Source organism: Macaca nemestrina, chromosome 2 (assembly GCF_043159975.1).
Source record: "Macaca nemestrina isolate mMacNem1 chromosome 2, mMacNem.hap1, whole genome shotgun sequence".
NCBI classification, from domain to species: Eukaryota; Metazoa; Chordata; class Mammalia; order Primates; family Cercopithecidae; genus Macaca; species Macaca nemestrina.
In genome coordinates this window covers 177,862,962-177,884,091 of record NC_092126.1, presented here as the reverse complement: position 1 = coordinate 177,884,091, position 21,130 = coordinate 177,862,962, and the positions used below count along the sequence as shown (strand labels likewise).

Here is a 21,130-nt window from a genome sequence, read left to right as displayed (position 1 = left end):
TGACCAAAAGCACAGAGGCAAGAATTAGCATGACATGTTTTTAGAATTATGAAGGCATGAAAATGAGATGAAGACAAGTCTGGAGTAGTGAGAAATAAGATGGCACATGTAAAATAAACCAGATTAAAAAGAAGATAATTAATCTTTCACAAGAAAAGCAAATGCCCAGAAGGGGATTAAAGTGTTAAAGACTTCTCTAGCCTTAGCACATTGGGGAGCAAGATACTAGAAGGCCAGCCGTTATCAGTAATCTTGTCACGAGTAAGGGAAGGATGAAATACCACAGTTGCAAGGACAGGAGACAAGAAGGAGCAGCAAAGATTATTTTTAAGGGAGAGGAGATTCTAGGACTCGGGACTAACTGAAGATGGTAAAGAGAAGAAAAGGATGAGTAGCCATGGGTGACTTGAAGCTAGAGGACACAAAAAGAAAAAGCCTTGGAGAATACTGGCATTTAGGAGGATAAAACCCTACAAGAGGAATGCAGATGAAGTAGTTTAGAAGAACTAAGATAGACAATGTCACTGAACACTAGAGTAGTAAATATTCTGAAAACTATTGGGAGATGCAACAGAGCCCAAGCCACTGAGTTGAACAATGAGGCCGAATGAAGCCTTACTTGAGCAAGTTCTGAAAACTGTAACATACCAAAGCTCATATCTAAGAAATAACTGAAGGCATTAGTTGTGAGAAAAGACAGTTGTGTATGACACTAGTCTGGCAATAAAGGCAAGCAGAAAAGTGACTACTGTAGGTTTTCAGGTTAGTGTGAGAAAGATGCTGGTATTTAGTAAGTATTTTGTGTATCTGAGGTATTATATAAATATACATAAAGCAAAGTACATCGACACAACCAACAAAAGCTAATTTGCATTATTAAGTTTTATGTCTTTCAATTTATTATTTTAAATCATGATGATGAAACTTGTTTCCTGGAATAAAACACACTAGTGAAAATAAACAATTTTTTCCCAAAAGATGTAATTATATTATCTTGTTTGAAATTCTGGTTTCCAGAAATCCATGTGCTTTCCTTTAAATATGTCACAATATTAAAGTGGCTTTTTTAAAAACACCACAAATTTCATCAAAATTAGTGAAAACTTATCCCAAAGAAACTTCTCAGAATGATTATTCCAAAGAATGGACACCAATAAATTTGTAATAATAAAATGTATTTATAGGCCTAATCATGTAAAATCTAATCCTAGACTTAAAAACAAAAGCATCAAATTTAGCAAATAAGCTATTAATTTTAATGGTTCATCACCATTAACAATCGACATTTACGGAGATTATACATCCACATTGATAAAAAGAAAGCTTGAGACATAAAATTCCCAGGTACTTACAATACAGTTAGGGCAACTAGAAGGATATTTAAAAAGTAATGAAATGGGGTTCATGTTAATAATATTCCCTACTGAAAGTACCAGAGCAATTTAAAAATAAGGCACAATTACTACATAGCTTCTTCACCTCAATGAAAATACTAAGAAATTGCAGTGAAATTTATGAAATTAAGGCAACTTAATTTAAGTTAAAAACTCAAACTTACCAGCAAAAAAACATGAATAATTTTTACTTTTTATAGTAAGTGTATTATAATGCAACTGTATATTACCACTGAATTTAATGCAAATGCTGTTTACCTAAATCTAAGAGAAACTGCAAGAATTCATCAAACAATAAATTAAATATGAAAAACATACAGATGTTCAGAAAAACAGATTGTGAAGATTAGTTTTATGCAAAATTCTAAGAAGAGTATGCAACTATTTTAACCTATTCTATTACTTCAAAACCTTTAGTAGTTTATGAATATAGGATATAGAAAAATCAAAGTCTAGAGACTTAATTTGTAAAAATAATATAAAATGGCTACATCAGTAAGCGAAACTATAGTGAAAAAGTCTGTTTTAACTTAACTGTCTCTGACTTAACTTCATAATTACATCTGTGAATCTGCAAATAGAACTTCTGCGTATGTGTAGTTATACAATAACTCCATTCTGCTTCAAGCATACTTTGCAAAATGTTAGATATAACTTAAATCTAGCTTCATATATCAGTAAAATATAGTTAACGATGGCGAAAACACTTGAAAAGTAAATATGAATATTTAAGTTAGAGTATAAACTAACACATAATTTTAACACATAAAAACACACATAACACATAAAAACACATAAAAACACATAATGAGGCCGGGTGCAGTGGCTCGCACCTGTAATCCCAACACTTTGGGAGGCCAAGGCGGGTGGATCACCTGAGGCACGGAGTTCGAGACCAGCCTGGCCAACATGCTAAGACCCTGTCTTGCTGGGCATGGTGGCTCACGCCTGTAATCCTAGCACTTTGGGAGGCTGAGGCAGGTGGGTCACGAGGTCAGGAAATCGAGACCATCCAGGCCAACACAGTGAAACCCCATCTCTACTAAAAATACAAAAAATTAGCCAGGCGTCGGGGTGGGCACCTGTAGTCCCAGTTACTCGGGAGGCTGAGGCAGAAGAATCGCTTGAACCCAGGAGGAGGAAGTTGTGGTGAGCTGAGATTGTGCCACTGCACTCCAGCCTGGGCAACAGAGCAAGACTCCACCTCTCAAAAAAAAACACCATAATGAAGGGAAAGTAGGATGTATAGAAACAATTCAATTTCTCCTCAAAAGTGATGAGTAGTATTTTGTTGTTTTGTTTCGTTTGTTTGTATCTTTGCTCTCATTTCTAGAAATGTGATATCAGAACTTTGCAGGAATTTATATGAAGCAAAATTCATTCAATGGACACCATGCTTCCTTTCAGTTGGACTCACTCTCTACCAAAACTTCATTGATATACAATTTTCCTACTACTACATGGAGAAATATATTCTTAAAATGAAAATGTTACCTTTATACCTGTATGTGATATCCCACTTATCCTACATGTGTCAGGGCAGCAGTCCCCAACTATTTTGGCACCAGAGACTGGTTTCATGGAAGACGGTTTTTCCATGGACTGGGGGCATGGGGGATGGTTTCAAGATGATCCAAGTGCACTATATTTATTGTGCACTTGATTTCTATTATTATTACATTGTAATATATAATGAAATAATTATACAACTCACCATAATGTAGAATCAGTGGGAACCCTGAGCTGGTTTTCCTGAAACCAGACGGTCCCATCTGGGGGTGATGGGAGACAGTGACAGATCATCAGGCACTAGATTCTCTTAAGGATAGCATAACCTAGATCCCTCACATGCACAGTTCACAACAGGGTTCACACTCCTATGAGAATCTAATGCCACCACTGATCTGACAGGAGGCGGAGCTCAGGTGCTAATGTGAGCAATGGGGGGTGGCTGTCAATACAGATGAAGCTGCCCTCATCGCCCACCACTTACTTCATGCTGTACGTCCAGTTCCTGATACTGGTATCGGTCTGTGGCCCAGGGGTTAAGGTCCCCTGTGTTAGCGTTCAGAAAGAAGCAGTTAGCAGAAAGAATTTAAAGTAGTAGAAGCAAGAGTTGGGGGCAGGGGTAACATTTACTTAGAATCTAAGAAAATATTTGTAATATGTAAATGAACAGTACAGCCAAGATATCAAAGCTCATGCTCAACAATAAGCAATTCTACTCTGCCACTTACTTCCTTCTTTGTTCCTATAGTGACTAAGGAAAATAACCTGTCCCAGCTTAGAAAAGTATCATTTGTTTTAAACCCCTCCCATAATTAAGTTGAATGGATTTTACACACACACCAGATAAAAATGTAAAACCTCAAAGAGCACAGAAAGAAATTCTTCAGAATTTTTTAAATTTTATACCATAAAATCAAGAAAATGTATGAGAGAAAAACTAGACTATGTACTACTTCTAGGAAATGAACAGAACTATTAGCCTGAATATTAATTTTGCTTAAAAAGTCCTAGGATGTTCATTCTCTATCTTCACTATTTTCTGTTCCATTTTGTTCTTCACTCAAAATTTTAGTTTTATAAAAACTAAAAATTCAACATTTTAATGGAAATTTGTAAAATCTGGTTTTAAAAAATGTACCTTTTACCTATATCCTTGGAGGTAGCATATAAATTGATGGGTTGTGAAGTACCATAAGAGACAATGATCCCCAACACTTACATTTTGTATGTAAATACCAAATAAGAAGTAAACATCATATTGTTTCTGTTTTACCAAATTTATAGGATGAAGAAAATTGATCCATGTAGTTGCTCTGTCCCTTACATCCAAAAACAAAATACATCCAAACACAAAATAATTAAGATACCTAGCTAACATTATTCTACAATCCTAGTCCTTTAAAGATCAGATATCTATCTATCTATCTATCTATCTATCTATCTATCTATCTATCTATCTATCTATCACCTACTATTCAAATGGTGATACAACTGCCTAAGAGATCCATAAATCTCTCAATGCCAAACCGTTCAAAGGCTTACACATTCACCTTCCTAAAAGTCAAGTGTCAGAGCAAATGATCTAATCAGTCCTTTCTAGTCCTAAAACAGGTAGTAGACCATCACACAAACCAGGCTATTGAGTAAGTTAAAATTTCACAGTAAGGGTACAGGTTCACATAAACACTACTGCCAAAACAAAACAAAAAGAAATTTTTGCAGGGCAGGTAGAAAAAGAACCTGATTACAAAGGTCAGGGCTTTTCAGAAGTGCCAGTGCCAAATGCACATTTGGACTTTCCTCTTTGAACACACAAGAAAGTACTGCAATCATCCAACCTATGACCCTGGCTTTCTCAAGATTGCCAGGGATTGAAATATTTATAAAAACAAAAACAGGATCTGTGCTCATTGATTTCTCCTTTCTTCATCAACTAATGTTTCATCATTTCATATCTTTTCCCAACTTCTTCCCTTCCACCTCAGAGGAAGAAACAGCTTCTTATTTTCAAGGTCATGATTTCATCCCTTCTCATTTCTTCTCATAGTTCAAATATAAATGAACAGAGATGTGAAGCCTGTGCCTGTGTGTATCTCTGTTTGCCTCAAGTTATGATACTAAACACATCTTTCCGAACCTTAACATTTTTTTTGCTTGTTCCATACCAGCATGTATAAATATGGCTCATTATATTTAAAAATGGAAATGTTTCATATTATGGATGTATAAGTTATTTAACCAATTGTCACTGTTATAAATTATAACATTATTATTTATCATCTTTTATTCATTTGCAACTATAATATGAACATATATGGTGCACACACACACATATACAATGGCAGTGTTGAACCAATTTATCACCAAATTACACTTTTGAATGGGATAACATGTCTAAGTATTTATAAATGCAAGAGGCACAGAAAAGCTGCTCAAGAAAAGCTGGCTGAATGTGAAAGAAATAAAATGCCTTAATGATTCTAAGGCCTTCTAGTCATCTAACACCTCTAATTGCTCAGGTCCTATTCTTAGGATGAGCATTCTAACAGGTGAAGTTTCTACGTCTTTCCATGGCTGGTCAATTCTGGAACTAATCGGTACTCTCTATTTTAGGTACTATGAATTGGATCTCCCTCTTCTTTTGAAAGTGAACTAAAATAATGTTCCCACTCAGTTACATCCGGTGGGAGGTTGTATCTGTTCTAGCACACTCGGGGCCAAACTAAACAAACAAATCTAAAATAGAGTGAAGGGATAACACTAGGACCTTTTTAGATATGCATGGGAAAATCCGCCTCCCATTTAAATGGTCTTCAGTCTGCTCTACTACTCTTAGTACCCAAATAACTCTATCCATTTTGTTTCACTTTTCCTTCTTGTGTTTTCTTTTAAAAGCAACATTTAGTTAATGAACATATATTGCTAATATTATTCACATCTCACCCAGTAGCACTGTCTACGGAAGTGAACAACAGCCTTCAGGTACATCAGCATTTTCTACTATCTATAACTTCACTGCTCCTTAAATCAATCAAACAAACAAACGTAGTTGCTTCCCCAGAATGGCATAGAGAAGGCTCTCAAGTCTTGCCCTTTTCACAATACGCCCTACCTTGTTAACATGCTATCTTTGTGCTGCTTTTGTTCCTGTTTATGGCTCAGAAAAGTACTTGTTTATAGAATCCGTTCAATGCCCTATTCATCCCCAGAAGTTAAGTGTGCTGAAATTAAAAGGCTCTGCTTGAATTTGATAAGTGAAATGACAGAGGACAGAAGGTTTAAACAGCTTTATCTTAGGCTCCTATAAAAGGTCCTAAAATGCAAACATTGTCTCTGACATTCTTTCTGCTTCTACTGAAAATAGATGGCAAGTTTGAACTTCACTGAAACAGCTGTTTCTGTTAGGATCAGTGTCACTGACAAAAAAACCACACAGAATCGGGTGACCCTGAAACAGAAGGCTCCCTGGCCTAATCTCATGGACGCTTCTCTTGGAGACCTTCCGCCCACACAACGTACGGGAAGGGAGAGAAGGAATGGCTTCCCCTCCAGACTGAACCATCAGGATTTGTATTTCTCTTGCTACACCTGTCTCCCTTAGCAGTCACAGCAGTTGAGCATATACATTTTCATATCACAAACTATTTTCACAACACTAGAAGAGAATCTTGAGTTCAAAATAATCAGTTTAAGAAACAAATAGGAGATTCATGTTATTTGGTTAGCTTAACCTACTTCCAAATCAATCATTCTATTCCAAATCCTGCCCTGACCCAGTCACCAGCACCCTTTGATAAACAACTTATTGCTTTGCTGCTGGTTATTCTTCCCACTGCTTGCAAGGTCTGAGTCATGGACCTCAGCAATCTTGACCTTTGAAAAAGGGAGGCTTTTCTGTCTGGGCCACAATTAGCATCTTTATTTTAAGTAGCAACTAATCTCTTGTGTTGAGCTCTAACTCGCCAGGGTCCACGAACTCTGCACCCAGAAATTCTCCATACCAGAGTACAAAAGCACCTACACGGCTCTCTTGAGCTTCCATTCTCACAATTTCTCCATCACTTTCTTCCTTCTTATGCCCTCAAACTCAACCCTACCAAGCTGACTCTGCATCTCCCCACTGTGTTCTATTTTATTCTTTAAAAGAATCCAAAGAAACTCTGACATTTCTCCCTCACATTCCCATCTTTCCTACTTCACCCTTTTGAACTCACAGGTTCTCCAAAACTCCTCTACTTTCCTAACTTTCGTCCCCATCATCAGTCCTCCTGAGAAGCAGGCAGTGAAGTGGGAATCCTGAACGTAAGCTTGCTGGTGTTTCCTTCCTGTAGCCTCAGCATTCCCCAAACTCCAGATTTATAGGTTGTTAAATCCACCTGAGCTGCTTCTGCAGTCCTGCTCACTCTTCAAGGATCCATGTAGGGTGGGGTCCTGATGAGAAAGACAGGTTGCTACAGTCTGTCTTTACAGTACAATTGTAGGCCTAAAGGGCTCTGTAACACGTACTATTGGTGGAGACTGTTACCATGGATGCAAAGTAAAATCTTAAACACCTTCACTGCTTATGCTTGTAAAATGGACTATAGCTTAGGTTTTTGTCACCCAAGCAAAGCGACTTTAGTTAACAAATATGCACCTGGAACCTAAACCAAGTACCACATATTTCTGTCACATAAGAGGACTGAATATCATAAACACAGCCTTAGGTCAGGAGGACTGTGGAGTAGAGTCTGCCTGACTTTAGTGACCTGCAATCTCCCCATCTGGGCCCCCTTCTTCTTTGTGCCCTTCCCTGATGCCAGCACTGCCAGGGCAGAGTAAGTGCTCAACAAATAATCACTGAAGGAACTGATGAATAAATAAGTTAATAAAAATTTGAGATTACAGTAGATTAACAATAGCAGATTTTACTGTCATGTATCTCTTGCCTCAGCTTTTAGAGTAAAAACAACTCCTCATTAAATTGTTTTAAAGGCACAAAGTGCTTTGCCATTAGTTGAAATTTGTGTCCGCTTTTGCCTGACTCTTCCTGATGAAAATATATAAAGGCTGGAATATAAAATAGCATATCACTATCACAGACTAATGTTAAGCATTTACTTTCCAGTACAATAAACAATGTACCAAAGATAGACCCCAATTTTTACACTCGTTGTTTCATTTCAAATCAGAACAGCATTTTTGAGAGGATTTTAATGACATACAAATTCCTAAAAATTAAACAAAATCAATTAGTGAGATTTAAATTCTTGAGAAGATAGCTTCAATTAAGCTCCTAAACAATTTCCTTGACTTTTGAAATTTAACGTCAAACACACTGAAGTTTGAAATGGCTCCAACATGACACAGCTCCAGCATGAAAGCATGACATGGATCCAGCATGTCCCCAATTTTGTTTATGCGGACTCAAGTTAATTGTACAACTCATGTAGTGCTATAAAATAGTAAATACTTCAAAATAATCCATTAGCTCCTTGATCAGAGAAACGAACACACAAACATTTACTAAATATACAAAATGCTCTATTAAGTCATTCATAAATAAGTAATAAAACTATATAACGAGGCAGAATAAAACATGATCTTATTTTCAAAAAAGATAAAATATTAAATAAGATATGCTATCCTCGAAACACTTTAGCTTTTCGGTATAAAATCCAACAAATTTCTTACTCCACTCTCCAGTCTTTACCGTCATCAAACAAACTATATTAATCATTCATGGGCATTTTAAATGGTGTCACTTCACCGCTTAAGAATGCACAACAGTTTCCGACAGCTTTTGTAAGATCAAATCTATATTCTTTAGCCCTCTATTATTTTGCCCCCAACTTCATCCACCCTTTCATCCTATTGTACCATTCTCTCAAATACTCTTCATAATATAAAGACATACATTGACATCTATGTATGCCAAGAAGCCTTGGCAGACAAGGCTTTCAAAAATAAACAGAAGAGCAATGATACACATGATGCCAATGCACCCAGAGAATCCCATTACTGCTCCTAGGACCAGGAGATAGGGGCTGTGGTATTAGAGGATTTTCTATACTGGTATGAAAGGAAATGTTCCCTCAACTTTCTCATTCATATATAAAATGAATTTTAAAACATAAATGAATCCCAGACAAGAAAGACTATGTGTGTTCACTCCCTGGTTTTCTTCAAAATGCAAGATGTGTGGTATTTACATACACTTACGGCTATGCATACAGAATGTGATGGAATTTAGCACAGCCACAAATATAGAGCTTTGACAGGACACCAAGAGTAGGACACACATTGTTCCTGTAATATAATATGGCACTCCTTTCAATTTTTCTCCACCTAGAGCTTCACACATAGATTACAATGATTCTGGCAAGGGTAGGGTATTTCAACACAATGAAACATAACTAAATAACTTGGAACCAAATGTTGTCATTCAGTGAAGCTATATTCCATCCCCAGAGTAACGATGTAAGTAACCTTCTGGACTGAAAATGACAAACCAATGCTTTCTGAAAATTTCTCATTCATCATTATGAAACTTTTTTTTTCCCTGGTACTCATCTCCCACACAGAAGTTGGTTCCCATAACACTCACAATTTCTTGTAAGTGTTATTACTTAGTCTAAAAGGTTGCAAAGCATAGGGCATTTTTCCATCCATTACAATATAAACTCATAAACTCCCCAAGCAAGTAACTGAATTTTACCAGTGTGTGTGTGTTCAAAAGTAACGCCAGCTCTCTGTTAAGGTCCCTGTACTCCCGTGGACTGGCCAGGCAGCACTTTACCAGCACTGGCCCAGACACTAGCCAAAGGCAGAAAGGGGAGGGAAAGACATGAGGGAGGAAGACAAAGAAAGGGAGGCAAAGCAGACACAAAGATTTAAGACAGGAAATTTAGATTACCGAGAGACAGCACTCTGTTTATGCCTCAAATGGGTCATAACATCTAACAGTTACAGATAGTCACAAAATGGTTTAATACTGAATAACTATGTAATATAAAAGCAGTATTAGCATGAATCCAGTGGTTGCTCTGAAACAAGATATAGCTAATAATGTTTTATTTCACATGAAAATGCCTTTACATATTATGCAAATTTGAAACTTAAACCTCAAAAAAATACAGCAGAAATGGTGAATTCTGCCAGCATGGTAATGTATTTTATACAAAGTTTTGGCTAAGTGTGACACAGAATAATACTATCTGATGTTGATGTTTATTTCCTTCTTGCCTAAGCAAAGCAGCTCTAGTCTATGGAGAAGGCAAGGACTTAGGCTCCTTCTCCATTGAAGTTCTGCCATCCCTGTTCCATCACCTTCCTTCACATCCCTGTTCCATCACCTTCCTTCACATGGCTGAGATGACTCATAACCTTGTTCACATTCTAGTCAGCAGGGAGCAGGAAAAAGGAGAAGGAGTGGGCATGTGGCTTCCCTTTAAGGGCATGATCTAGAAGCTGCACAGCTCACTTCTACTCACATCCAATTCATCAAAATTTGCTCACAGGGCCACATCAGCAACATGTGAACCCAGGAAATGCTATCTTTACTACGGACGGATAACAGTGGGGAAATATATAATGATAGGAAAGGGACAAAATGGATTTTGGAAGCAATTAGCAATCTTTAATACAGATATCAAAGGAAATGACAAAATAATTTTCATTAAATATTAAATGATGCTTCACTAAGTGGATTAAGCTAAGTTCGAATAAGATTTTTAATTTCTGTCTTTTCTTAAAGGAGAAAATATTAAGATAGATGCCAAAATACTTGAAAGGTAAGATTATGTAAAATACTAAACATTTTCTAAACTAACAAAATAAGTATATTTTCCAATTTTAGTTCCACACATTTTTTAGCATAAAATAGAAAAGAAATAAATATGCACTAATAAGTTTAAATAATTTCACTCTTGACCCCAGGGCAAAATACTATCTTTCCTTGAGACATGAGTTTATAAGAGAGATGATTATACATAAAATATAAACTGAAATAATTTTACAAATAAACTTTATTTTTCAAACACAACCTACTTGATTTTAACAAGAAACTGTAGGTCTAAGGTAGCTCAGCCCTGAGTCCAGAAAGGTCAAAGGAAGTTTTACACAACGTTCTCTCGGGACTTTTCATGACATCACCTACAAAGACAGTTCAAGAAGGTGAGAAAACATTTCAACCACAGTGGAACAGAAGCTTCTAGGAACCTCTATACCACATTTCTAGACCAGAAAATTTAACATATATAATTTGCCACAATTCTTTTTAAGTTACAGTCTTCCTTCTTCCTAAATACAAAAAAAGATTTCAGTAACAATCAGTTCGCTTTTATATCCCCTGTCCTCCCATGTAATAACTGCTGATGAGATCCTGAAATATTCCCCAAAGTAATGAAAAAAAAATTTTAAATACCCAGTTCATATAGCTCCTACAATATGCCTACTTTTAGGAAACACAAGTTACTTTTCTAATCTGGTTTTGTAGCTTATGAAAAAAATAAACATTCTTGAATACACAGGTAAAATAAATGGAATGAATACTGCTTGTCTTTCCATAAAGATGTTTTGTCACAGTAAAGGCAAGATCCACTCTCACACACAAAACTGCAGCTATCAGCTGGGTGTGGTGACTCATGCCTGTGATCTTGACACTTTGGGAGGCCAAGGCAGGACAAATGCCTGAGCCCAGGAGTTCAAGACCAGCCTAGGCAACATGGCGAGACCCTGTCTCTACAAAAAATAAAAAAATTAGTCGGGCATAGTGGCATGTACCTGTACTCCCACTTACTTGGGAACCTACTTGGAGACTGAGGCAGGAGGATGGCTCGAGCCTAGTAAGTACAGGTTGCAGTGAGCTGTGTTCATGCCACCGCAGCATAGCCTGAGCGACAGAGCAAGACTCTGTCTCAAAAAAAAAAAAGAAAAAGAAAAAAAAAAGGAAAAAAAACTGCAGCTATCTTTATAATATAGAGGAAGATCTTCCAAAATCAAATTTTTATATTTTTTCTTCTACATTATTATAATTTTGAAATACTTCTTTATATTTCTAGTTAATTATCCTACTACAAGAAAAATACTTGCTATGGAAAGCCATGATTAAAAGCGTAAATCATCTATTATTTTTATGTATTTGAAGTGGTATCTTCAAATAGTTTTAATTTAAAGGGATATCTCATTTTATATGTAATTAGTCAGCACACGTATAAACACAATGATCCCAACTGTCAGATGTATTTTATTTGCTTCCCTTTTCACTAGAATTCTTACTCTGGGGAATTCCAATGCCTCAGGTGTTAAGAAATAAATGAGAGCAAAGAAGAAGGAGTGACGTAAAGTTATCACACTTTCTACCTCCTCCCTTGCCCCTGCCCCAGTAATGCATTGCTGCCAACATCAAAACATCTTGGAAGGCTGTCCATGGTATCGTTACCTTAAAAATCCCCATAAACCACGACGAGAAAAGCCTATTATTAATAAATAAATAAAGCCACATAATATGTGTTCAAAATTGCCTAATAAGGTTGTCCATTGTTTACATGACAGACATTTAGATCCTTGTACCCTGTACTTAATTTCCTACCGGAAGCAATATTTCCTATCAAAGACTTTTCCTTTGTTGTACGTAATAATTTCCCCTGACTCAGCACTATGAGGATCTGAATGTTTTTCTTCTGTTACAGGAAGTGTTGGTAACCTGAATACAGAATCAATCTTATAAAGCATCATATAACAAGAAAGATCAGTCAGACTTAGTTGTGAAAGACAGAAGACAGATTAAAAACTAGGTATTTTTTATTGTTGTCTTAAAAGACCAATTTCTATATCTAAAAGTTTGTTTCCAATAAATAAGTAAATAACTTACAGTCTAAGATTAAGTTGTAAAGTTTAAAAACAGTAAAAATCTGTTTATATAATTTCAGAAACAGAATTATTATCAAGTAAGAAAGTCAGACACATGCCATGTAAAAGAAAGCTTATCTAAAGAGTAGCCTAATGTGAAGTACAATGTCTACTTCTCCTTCGATTAAAGCATAATGAACAAAACCCACCAAATTTATGTCAAACTCTGTTCTCAAAAGTTGGTCAATTCATTCATTCAGATTTTACCTGATTACACATTTTACATATAGCATGTAGTCTAGTGTAAATATAAAACATAGGAAGCACCAAAATTATAAGTCAGTGACACCAAACTTCTAAGTGACTAGAACTCAGCTGATGAGACACAGCTAACATGAAATATCCAAAATGCAAAACCGGCCGGGCGCGGTGGCTCAAGCCTGTAATCCCAGCACTTTGGGAGGCCGAGGCGGGCGGATCACGAGGTCAGGAGATTGAGACCATCCTGGCTAACACAATGAAACCCCGTCTCCACTAAAAATACAAAAAAATTAGCCGGGCGTGGTGGCGGCGCCTGTAGTCCCAGCTACTTGGGAGGCTGAGGCAGGAGAATGGCGGGAACCCGGGAGGCGGAGCTTGCAGTGAGCCGAGATCGCGCCACTGCACTCCAGCCTGGGCGACAGAGCGAGACTCCGCCTCAAAAAAAAAAAAAAAAAAAAAAAAAAAAAGCAAAACCTTGTCATTTAAATATGAAATTGCATGGTACACAGAGTAACTTCCTTTCTTGTTTTATCTTTTCTGATATATACTTCCCCCAAACCAGATCATAAACATAATCATGTTCATGGTTGAAAAATCAGAAGAGCAGAAAAGTATAAAAACTAAACCACAATCCTTCAATTCCTACACTCCTGAGATATCCAGCACCAAAGAACCACAATACAATATGCTTTCACATACTTCTAAGCTAGGCATGTACTCCCATTCCTTTAAAATATCTTCCATGACATCTTTTCCTGCTTATGTCTCCTACCTGAGCATTAGCTTAGGGAATAACTCAAATACATTTCCCCATTGAAAGCACGGGGACCTCCAGGTGGGCTCAGATCCCCAGGTGGGCTCAAATGCCATCCTCTGTGATTCCTGAACATTCTGAGCTTCCCTCAACTAGAAATGGGAACCTGAAGCATCAAGATAGAACTGTCTCTACACCACCAACTACAATGTTCTGACAAAAAGTAAAAGCCAAAAAATGCTCAAGTTCTAGCACTTGATTATTCAGAAAATGCTTCAAGAATGAGAACTTCGATTATACTTTGAAAGACAGTTAAAATTAGTTGGGGGAGAAAATAAATCATCAGAAAATGTTCACAATACTAACTGTGACAACCTATTTGATAGGATGGTCAAAAAAGACCCATCTAAGGAAGTGATATTTACACTTAGATCTCTAAGCATAAATTTTTAGGGGAGGTCTTCCCTCCCCTAAAAATATGTAGAATCAAAAGAAAAACTTTTCAGGAAGGCAAAGCAATTTGAGGAGGCAACAAGTAGAACATACCTTGTAACTGAAATTAGACAAGTGAGGCTGAAGTTTAAATGTTAAGAGTAAGCAGGAAAGTAACACATTATGTTTTTAAAATTATTTCCAATTAAGGGAACGAAATAAATAACACAGAGGGATACTGAAAAGAAGGAAAAGAAGCTTGCGGCCGAAATGCTAGTCAAAGTAGTTTCAGATTCATACAACAGGCAATAAAATTTTTTTTCAATTATTATAAAAATAGAGCTGGCATAATTATTAAAGCAATGGATGAAAATTCTTTAAAGAAGGTATAAGGTAATGCCCAAAACTACTGACCTGTTTGATGAAAAGAGATATGTGCCATAAAAAGACTCCCATATACAATATACAACCCATATGCAACTAAGAAACTACCCCAATGGTACCTTTGTTACAGGAATTTTGAAATTTTAATTTCCATTAAGAAGAAAATATAACATGAATCAGGATAAATAACAAACATCAGGTTCCAATTTCATGCTTCTCAGTAAAACTTTTAAATATGCTAATCTTCAGCAGTTAATGTACAGCAAATAACTGTGGAAAGTGGTTTTACTTATAACTCTGATACTTCAGTTCTATACAAAAACAGATTCTAGATGCTGGTTCTAATTACGGATCAGCAGGCAAAGAATGATGCATGTGGCTCTAAGACCCTCTTCATCCTTTTTAAAATGTCACATGAAAATACAATCCACAGCTGATTAAAATAAGTACCTCTCGACCATACCAGATTGACAGATCCAGCTTAAGTTTCTCTGGCTTTATCACTATTAAATTTCTTCTTTCATCTCCAGAAAGAAAACAAAACTGAACAAAACAAAAACAAACCATCAACACCTCTTGTCCCTATAAAGGTCTAACAATGACTGCCAAGTTTTATGGTGCTCACTAAACAGGATGTAGATCAAGATGAATGCATATCTATCCTTCATTCCTTCAATCTGTATTGAGTACCTACACCGTGTTGGAAATGAAGTAGGCGCTGTGGTGAGAGTGGTGAAGAAAACGAAGAAGCAGAAATTGTGACAGGCCCTGGAAAGAACAGAGCAGAATACCATGAGATAAAATAATGTGTCCAAACATTTAATGATGGGTCAGGGAAGGCCTCTCTGAGGAAATGACATTTAAGTTATGATGTGAAGGATGTGTTAGGTAGCTGGAAAAAAATCGGGCACATGAAGCCTCAGATGTGGAGGTCCTAAAGGCCTGAAAAATTGAAAAATGATGTGAGTGGATAAAGGTGGAAGACCTCAGGGAGAGTGTCATGAGATGAAGCTAGAGAGGTAGATGATGAAGAAATATGAATGATTAAACCCTTCATATGAGTAAATAATGCTTTTTGTCTTCTTACTTCTCTAGGTTATAGCCATCGCAGTTTCCATTCATTCTGATCACATAATCTTGAATAATGAGAATGAATTTGAAGACTAGCAAACACTGCAACTTATTCTCTAACAAATAATTACAACTCATTCTGCACGATTCCGAAGAACATTCCAGAATCCTGCTTCAGGCAGAATAGTGAAGGCAGAACAAATATCTCTCTCTGAGACGGACAGGCTTATTTATTTCTATGATCAGTTAAAACTAAAGACAAAATTAGAGACTTTATTGTAAGCATAAAAACTAGAAACTTTCACTTTTTTTTTACAACTCATTTTGCTTTCAAAGTGACACTCAAAAAGATATTTTCTCTTGTTGCTTGCAACCAGTTTTGTTTTCTGAATAAGAAATGCTGTTAATATTTATTTTCAGTACTTATGGGTATTATAAATATAAATGAGTTTAATTCTGGTTTGAAAAGAACTCACATGCTTGGGTATTTTCCTTATAACTTGAATAATTTTATTATTAATGGAAATTTCTAAAATTAAATATACTTTTATATCATTTAATGTCAATAATAATAATTTAGATTAGATCTGTTTTGAAATCTCGGAATAACATAAATTTTCAAATGAAAATTCCAAACTTTACATAACAGTTTCCTCTGAGACATTTAAACAATCACTGAAGACCAGTATCCTAACGGAATTAGAACCTGATAATTAAGTAAAACCTTTCATTTAAAAAAAAAAAAAAAATTGAGAGTAACTATTTTTCCAGATCTTAAGGTTGTCAGGTCCAGAATTAACGTGCCCTCTGAAAAAAACCTTGACCTAGTCCATTTTACTATTAATATATTTTTAACTGCAAAATATAATTAATTCAACATCCTTAAAAAATATATCAATCACAGTTTCCTGGGGTGGGGGTAGGTAGTTGAGGCAGTGGATGAAGAGCTATTGGTCAAAGGATACAAAATTTCAGTTAGACAGGAGACGTAAGTTCAAGAGGTTAACAACAATATACCATATATTGAAAATTGCTAAGAGGGTATATTTTAAATGTTCTCACAGGTTTAAAAAAACAAAAAAAGTAAGTATGGGAAGTAATGGCTATGTTAATTAGCTTGATTTAGCCATTCCACAATGTATACATATACAGAAACATCATGTCATACAATCATAAATGTATTTGCCAATTTTAAATAAAGAAATAGGGCCAGGCGTGGTGGCTCATGCCTGTAATCCCAGCACTTTGGGAGGTCGAGGCGGGCGGATCACGAAGTCAGGAGATCAAGGCCACCCTGGCTAACACTGTGAAACCCCATGTCTACTAAAAATACAAAAAATTAGCCGGGTGTGGTGGTGGGCGCCTGTAGTCCCAGCTACTTGGGAGGCTGAGGCAGGAGAATGGCATGAACCCAGGAAGCAGAGCTCACGGTGAGCCAAGATCACGCCACTGCACTCCAGCCTGGGTGACAGAGCAAGAAAAAAGAAAGAAAAGAAAGAAAAGAAAGGAAAGAAAGGAAGGAAGAAAGGAAGGAAAAGAAAGAGAGAGAGAGAGAGAGAGAGAGAGAGAGAAAGAAAGAAAGAGAGAAAGAGAGAAAGCATGACAAGTCAAAAATCAAAAACAAAATCTTCCCTACTATACATAAAAATGAAGTATTCAAAAACAAAATATGAAGTACTAGGTTAAACTCTGACAATAAGCACACATATTACATGGGGAAGATCTGCCCTGCTTTTACCTTGCTGGCTTCTAGAAAAACAGTTCTTAAAACTCCTAACGCATAGGGCTTTCACTGAGAACCCAAAAAACTACTTCTCTAGTTGTACACAGTAGGTGGTACTGTTCTAATTAAACAATGTTAACTGCTACTTAAACCAACAAAAGAGCTAAAGGAAGCACAAATATACTTGTTATTTTGTCTAAGTTTATACCGATTAAAGAAAGTTGGTTTCCAATTGTAACTTTACAGCTGCCCTATCACAAGATACCCTATATTCTTCAGAAATGCTGCAGTCTCAAAGGAAAAGATCATCCATGAGACTTTTTACTGGAAGCTTTTCTTGTTTACCAATTGAACTATGACTTCATGTTATCCCAAACTTGACAAGGTACACAAAACTATGTACGTTAACTTTTTGCAACTACAGGACAGTCTGTCTTTCACATATCACTTATTAACCTCCATGAACTATTAGCATCAGCCATTTTTCAAGGCTCTTTATCTTCATTTTAACTGAGAAAAGGAATTGCTTTTTCCAGGTTCTTCAGGATTCTTTCCACGGGTGAAAAGCGGCATGTAATTTTACAAAGAATAACCCAAAAAAAAGCTTTCAGTTATGAATGTATTTTCCTATATCATGAATAGTTCTAGAAACGAGCTTCAGTTTAGAAATCCTTTCGTGAAAACTGAACAACTAGATGTTGAGTGATGTGTCAAACTACTATTTCACAATGAAGAAAATGTCCAGGGAAGCTGTGGGAAATTAGAAATGATCACCATAAAGAAAAATAAACACCAGTTTAGTAGGAAGGAGAGGGGAAGACATCAGGAGAAATATTTAAATCTTTAACTCAACCAACTTGATTCTGAAGCCCAACTTAGAAATTTAAAATAGTATGATTTAAAATTAAACAGAAAAATTATTTTACTCTAAGTCACACTGAAACCCAGTAAAATGATTACACTCTTACAAATACAACCTACTAGCTCCAGATTAACTAAATGCAGTGGATTACTAACACATTAAAATACTTGGTGTACATTCTGCTTCTTTCTAAGCTTCAATGACCTGCAGTAAATTGAAAGCTTCCTAAAATAACATCTAATTAAAATTCTTGACAGCAGTTTGAGATTGTAGCACAGCAAATAAAGTCCTACTCTCACCTTGTTTACTTGCCATCTCTCTCTCTTGTAAATGTCAAGTACTGAACATGCTACAAGAATTCCAGTTATTTAGGCTTTCCAGTTATTTTAATCCCACATAAATGACAGTTTACAATAAATGCGTACAAAGAAGGATTAAACTTGCTGTTGGAATGATGCCACACATACAGTAGAGGAAGCAAATAAAGAATAGTTACATAATGGAATGTTATCTGGGACACAAGACATCTACACTGATCTTCCAATATAAAGGTTACCTTGAGTGATTAGAGGTAAACACTACTTGCCTTTTGGGTCTCACCTCTAAAGCTTTACTTCACAACCTTAATTAATGTCTTGATAAAGATGTGGGAAGACCACCATGTTACACAACTCTCAGAGGTACCACTTCTCTTAAGAAATAGTAAAAGGGTTAAGACAGCTCTGTCTAGTACCCCTTTCCTTCACTAATGGTTTCTGAAATCAAAAGACCCTCTCAATGAAGTCCAACAGCCCCATCCTCTCTTTCCAACACGCTTACCCATATCAAAATAATTTAGCACAGTTACCTGTGTCTAACACGATCTCCCAGGAAATGAAGTGTGGATTTGGGAGTGTCCCCAATCTTGCTATAATAAATAAAAATTAAATTTAATTGTATAAGAACTATCCAGATAAATTTTAGAAAGTAATTCAAGGAGGTTCCAAAATTAGTTTGGGGACATACCATGAGCACCCCGTAGAGGCAATACGAAACAGGAGTATATCTTAGGGCTGCGTTTTGACCTCCAGGGTTATAAGAAAAGAAAAACTATTTCACAAATATGTATGGGCAAGTTTCAGAACCACAGTATGGCCTGAGAAATAGGGCAAATGTGAAGGTTTCTTACATGAAGGGATCATGGCCAACTGAAATGGTAAAGCTGAGATTACTGACATCCCACACTAGCTAACTTACAAAAACACACAAAACCACCCCCACCCTTGGTCTAGTGAGTCAAAACAAACTGCTGACAAACCCTAACAGCTATGTGAGGGGGCGCAACGATAATACACAGTGAGAACACACATGCCTCTGTTTTCCTGTCAAGTCTAAGTCTGCATGGTGGATGTAAGAAAACAGCAATTCCTTTCTTTAAAAGCCCTGCCTACATATTCAAAATATTTCAGATGTCCCTCAAAGCTGATATGCTCACATCAAAACAAAACAAGACCAAAAAAAAAAAAAAAGAAAAATCATTTATAGCAAGAATACCAGATCCAACCCTCTGACCTTTACTTTAAAAGGAAAGAAAAAGAGACAGCAGTTAAGCAATACATAAATACAAAATAGCCTCAGCTAAAATTTAAAAACTAGTTTTCAAGTTTAGAAATCTTCATCTGTGTTAAGGAAGTCCATTAATAAGGACACAAGACAATTCCTACAATAAGACTTCAAAAAAAAAATTGTGCACATGTATTCATGCACTCCCTCAAGAGTCCTGAATATAACAACCATCTGCGGCACAGCAAGCTATGAAGAGGACGAAGCACTTCTGTCAATAATACATACCAAATGAAACTGGACTATTCATGTCGAAAGCATAGATTTTTGGAGGATTCCCCAGTTGCTGAAAAGTCCTGTGTATTCAGAGTCATAAGTACAATACAGCACAGAAACAAAAACAGTCTTTGAAGAAATGTTAATATAAGAATAAGAGGAAGTGAAAACACTCATTGGAGCTCAGATACAGAATAAGTCAATAAGAATATGCTCATTGCTTTGAGTAATTTGTGAGGGTAGGCAGAATGATACGAATTTTTTAGGAATTTATCTTACAGGCTAAGCGTAGCTACAAGGACACTCCATTAAAGAAGTACTTGTAAACTGCAGTAATTTCATGAACTTTGTCCAAGAACATTATTACAGTAAAGCTATTTGAGAATACATACAGCTAAGAGTTGCCTTGAAATATAGTATTTATAATTAAAATATAAATAATAATGATATTACTATCCTTATAAGCATTTTCTTTTCTTCTAAAATCACTGGCATTCATTTCCAAATGTGAAGAAGCTAACATTCAGAGTGTACCTACAAATTCTAAAAACAAGCCTTCAGACACTTCAACACTTTCCAATGTAACATCTCTCTTTCGCCTCCCTCCAGGCCTCAGTAACTCACAATCGAGGAATATTATCAGGATTTTCAAATCATCCTATAGTAATTCTAAAGAAATAACCATATATTATTACGAGTGTTTGCCAAGTATAAGGCACTGTTCTGGATACCATGAGAGATACAGAAGAGACATGGCCTATTACCTTTTTTTTTCTTTTTTTTTTTTTTTTTTTGAGACAGGGTCTCACTCTGTCACCCAGGCTGGAGTGCAGTGCCACGACCTCAGCTCACAGTAGCCTCAACCTCCTTGGCTCAAGCAATCTCATCCATTTCAGCCTCCAGAGTAGCTGGGACCACAGGCATGTGCCAACACACCTGGCTATTTTTTTTTTTTTTTTTGTAGAAATGGGATCTCTGTTACCCAGGCTCCTAACACCATTTTAAAAAGATAACAATATTTGACAATATATCGTTAACTGCCACATGAAAGGCCTTGATAAATGCTATGGTCAAAAGTAAAAGATACATTT

General features: G+C 36.3%; 1 protein-coding gene across 8 annotated transcripts in view; it reads right to left on the bottom strand.

Annotated features, from left to right (window-relative positions):
* Positions 1-21,130, bottom strand: part of LOC105477589 (Cbl proto-oncogene B) — a 214,659-nt gene that overhangs the window by 161,589 nt on the left and 31,940 nt on the right. Inside the window, exon 1 of one of the 8 annotated variants that reach the window (XM_071092492.1) lies at positions 10,932-11,038. The exons of the other annotated variants lie outside the window; for them this stretch is intronic. The gene's annotated coding sequence lies outside the window, so the exon portion shown is untranslated. Of the gene's footprint in view, positions 1-10,931; positions 11,039-21,130 lie in introns of those variants that run through there. 8 annotated transcript variants of the gene reach the window in all.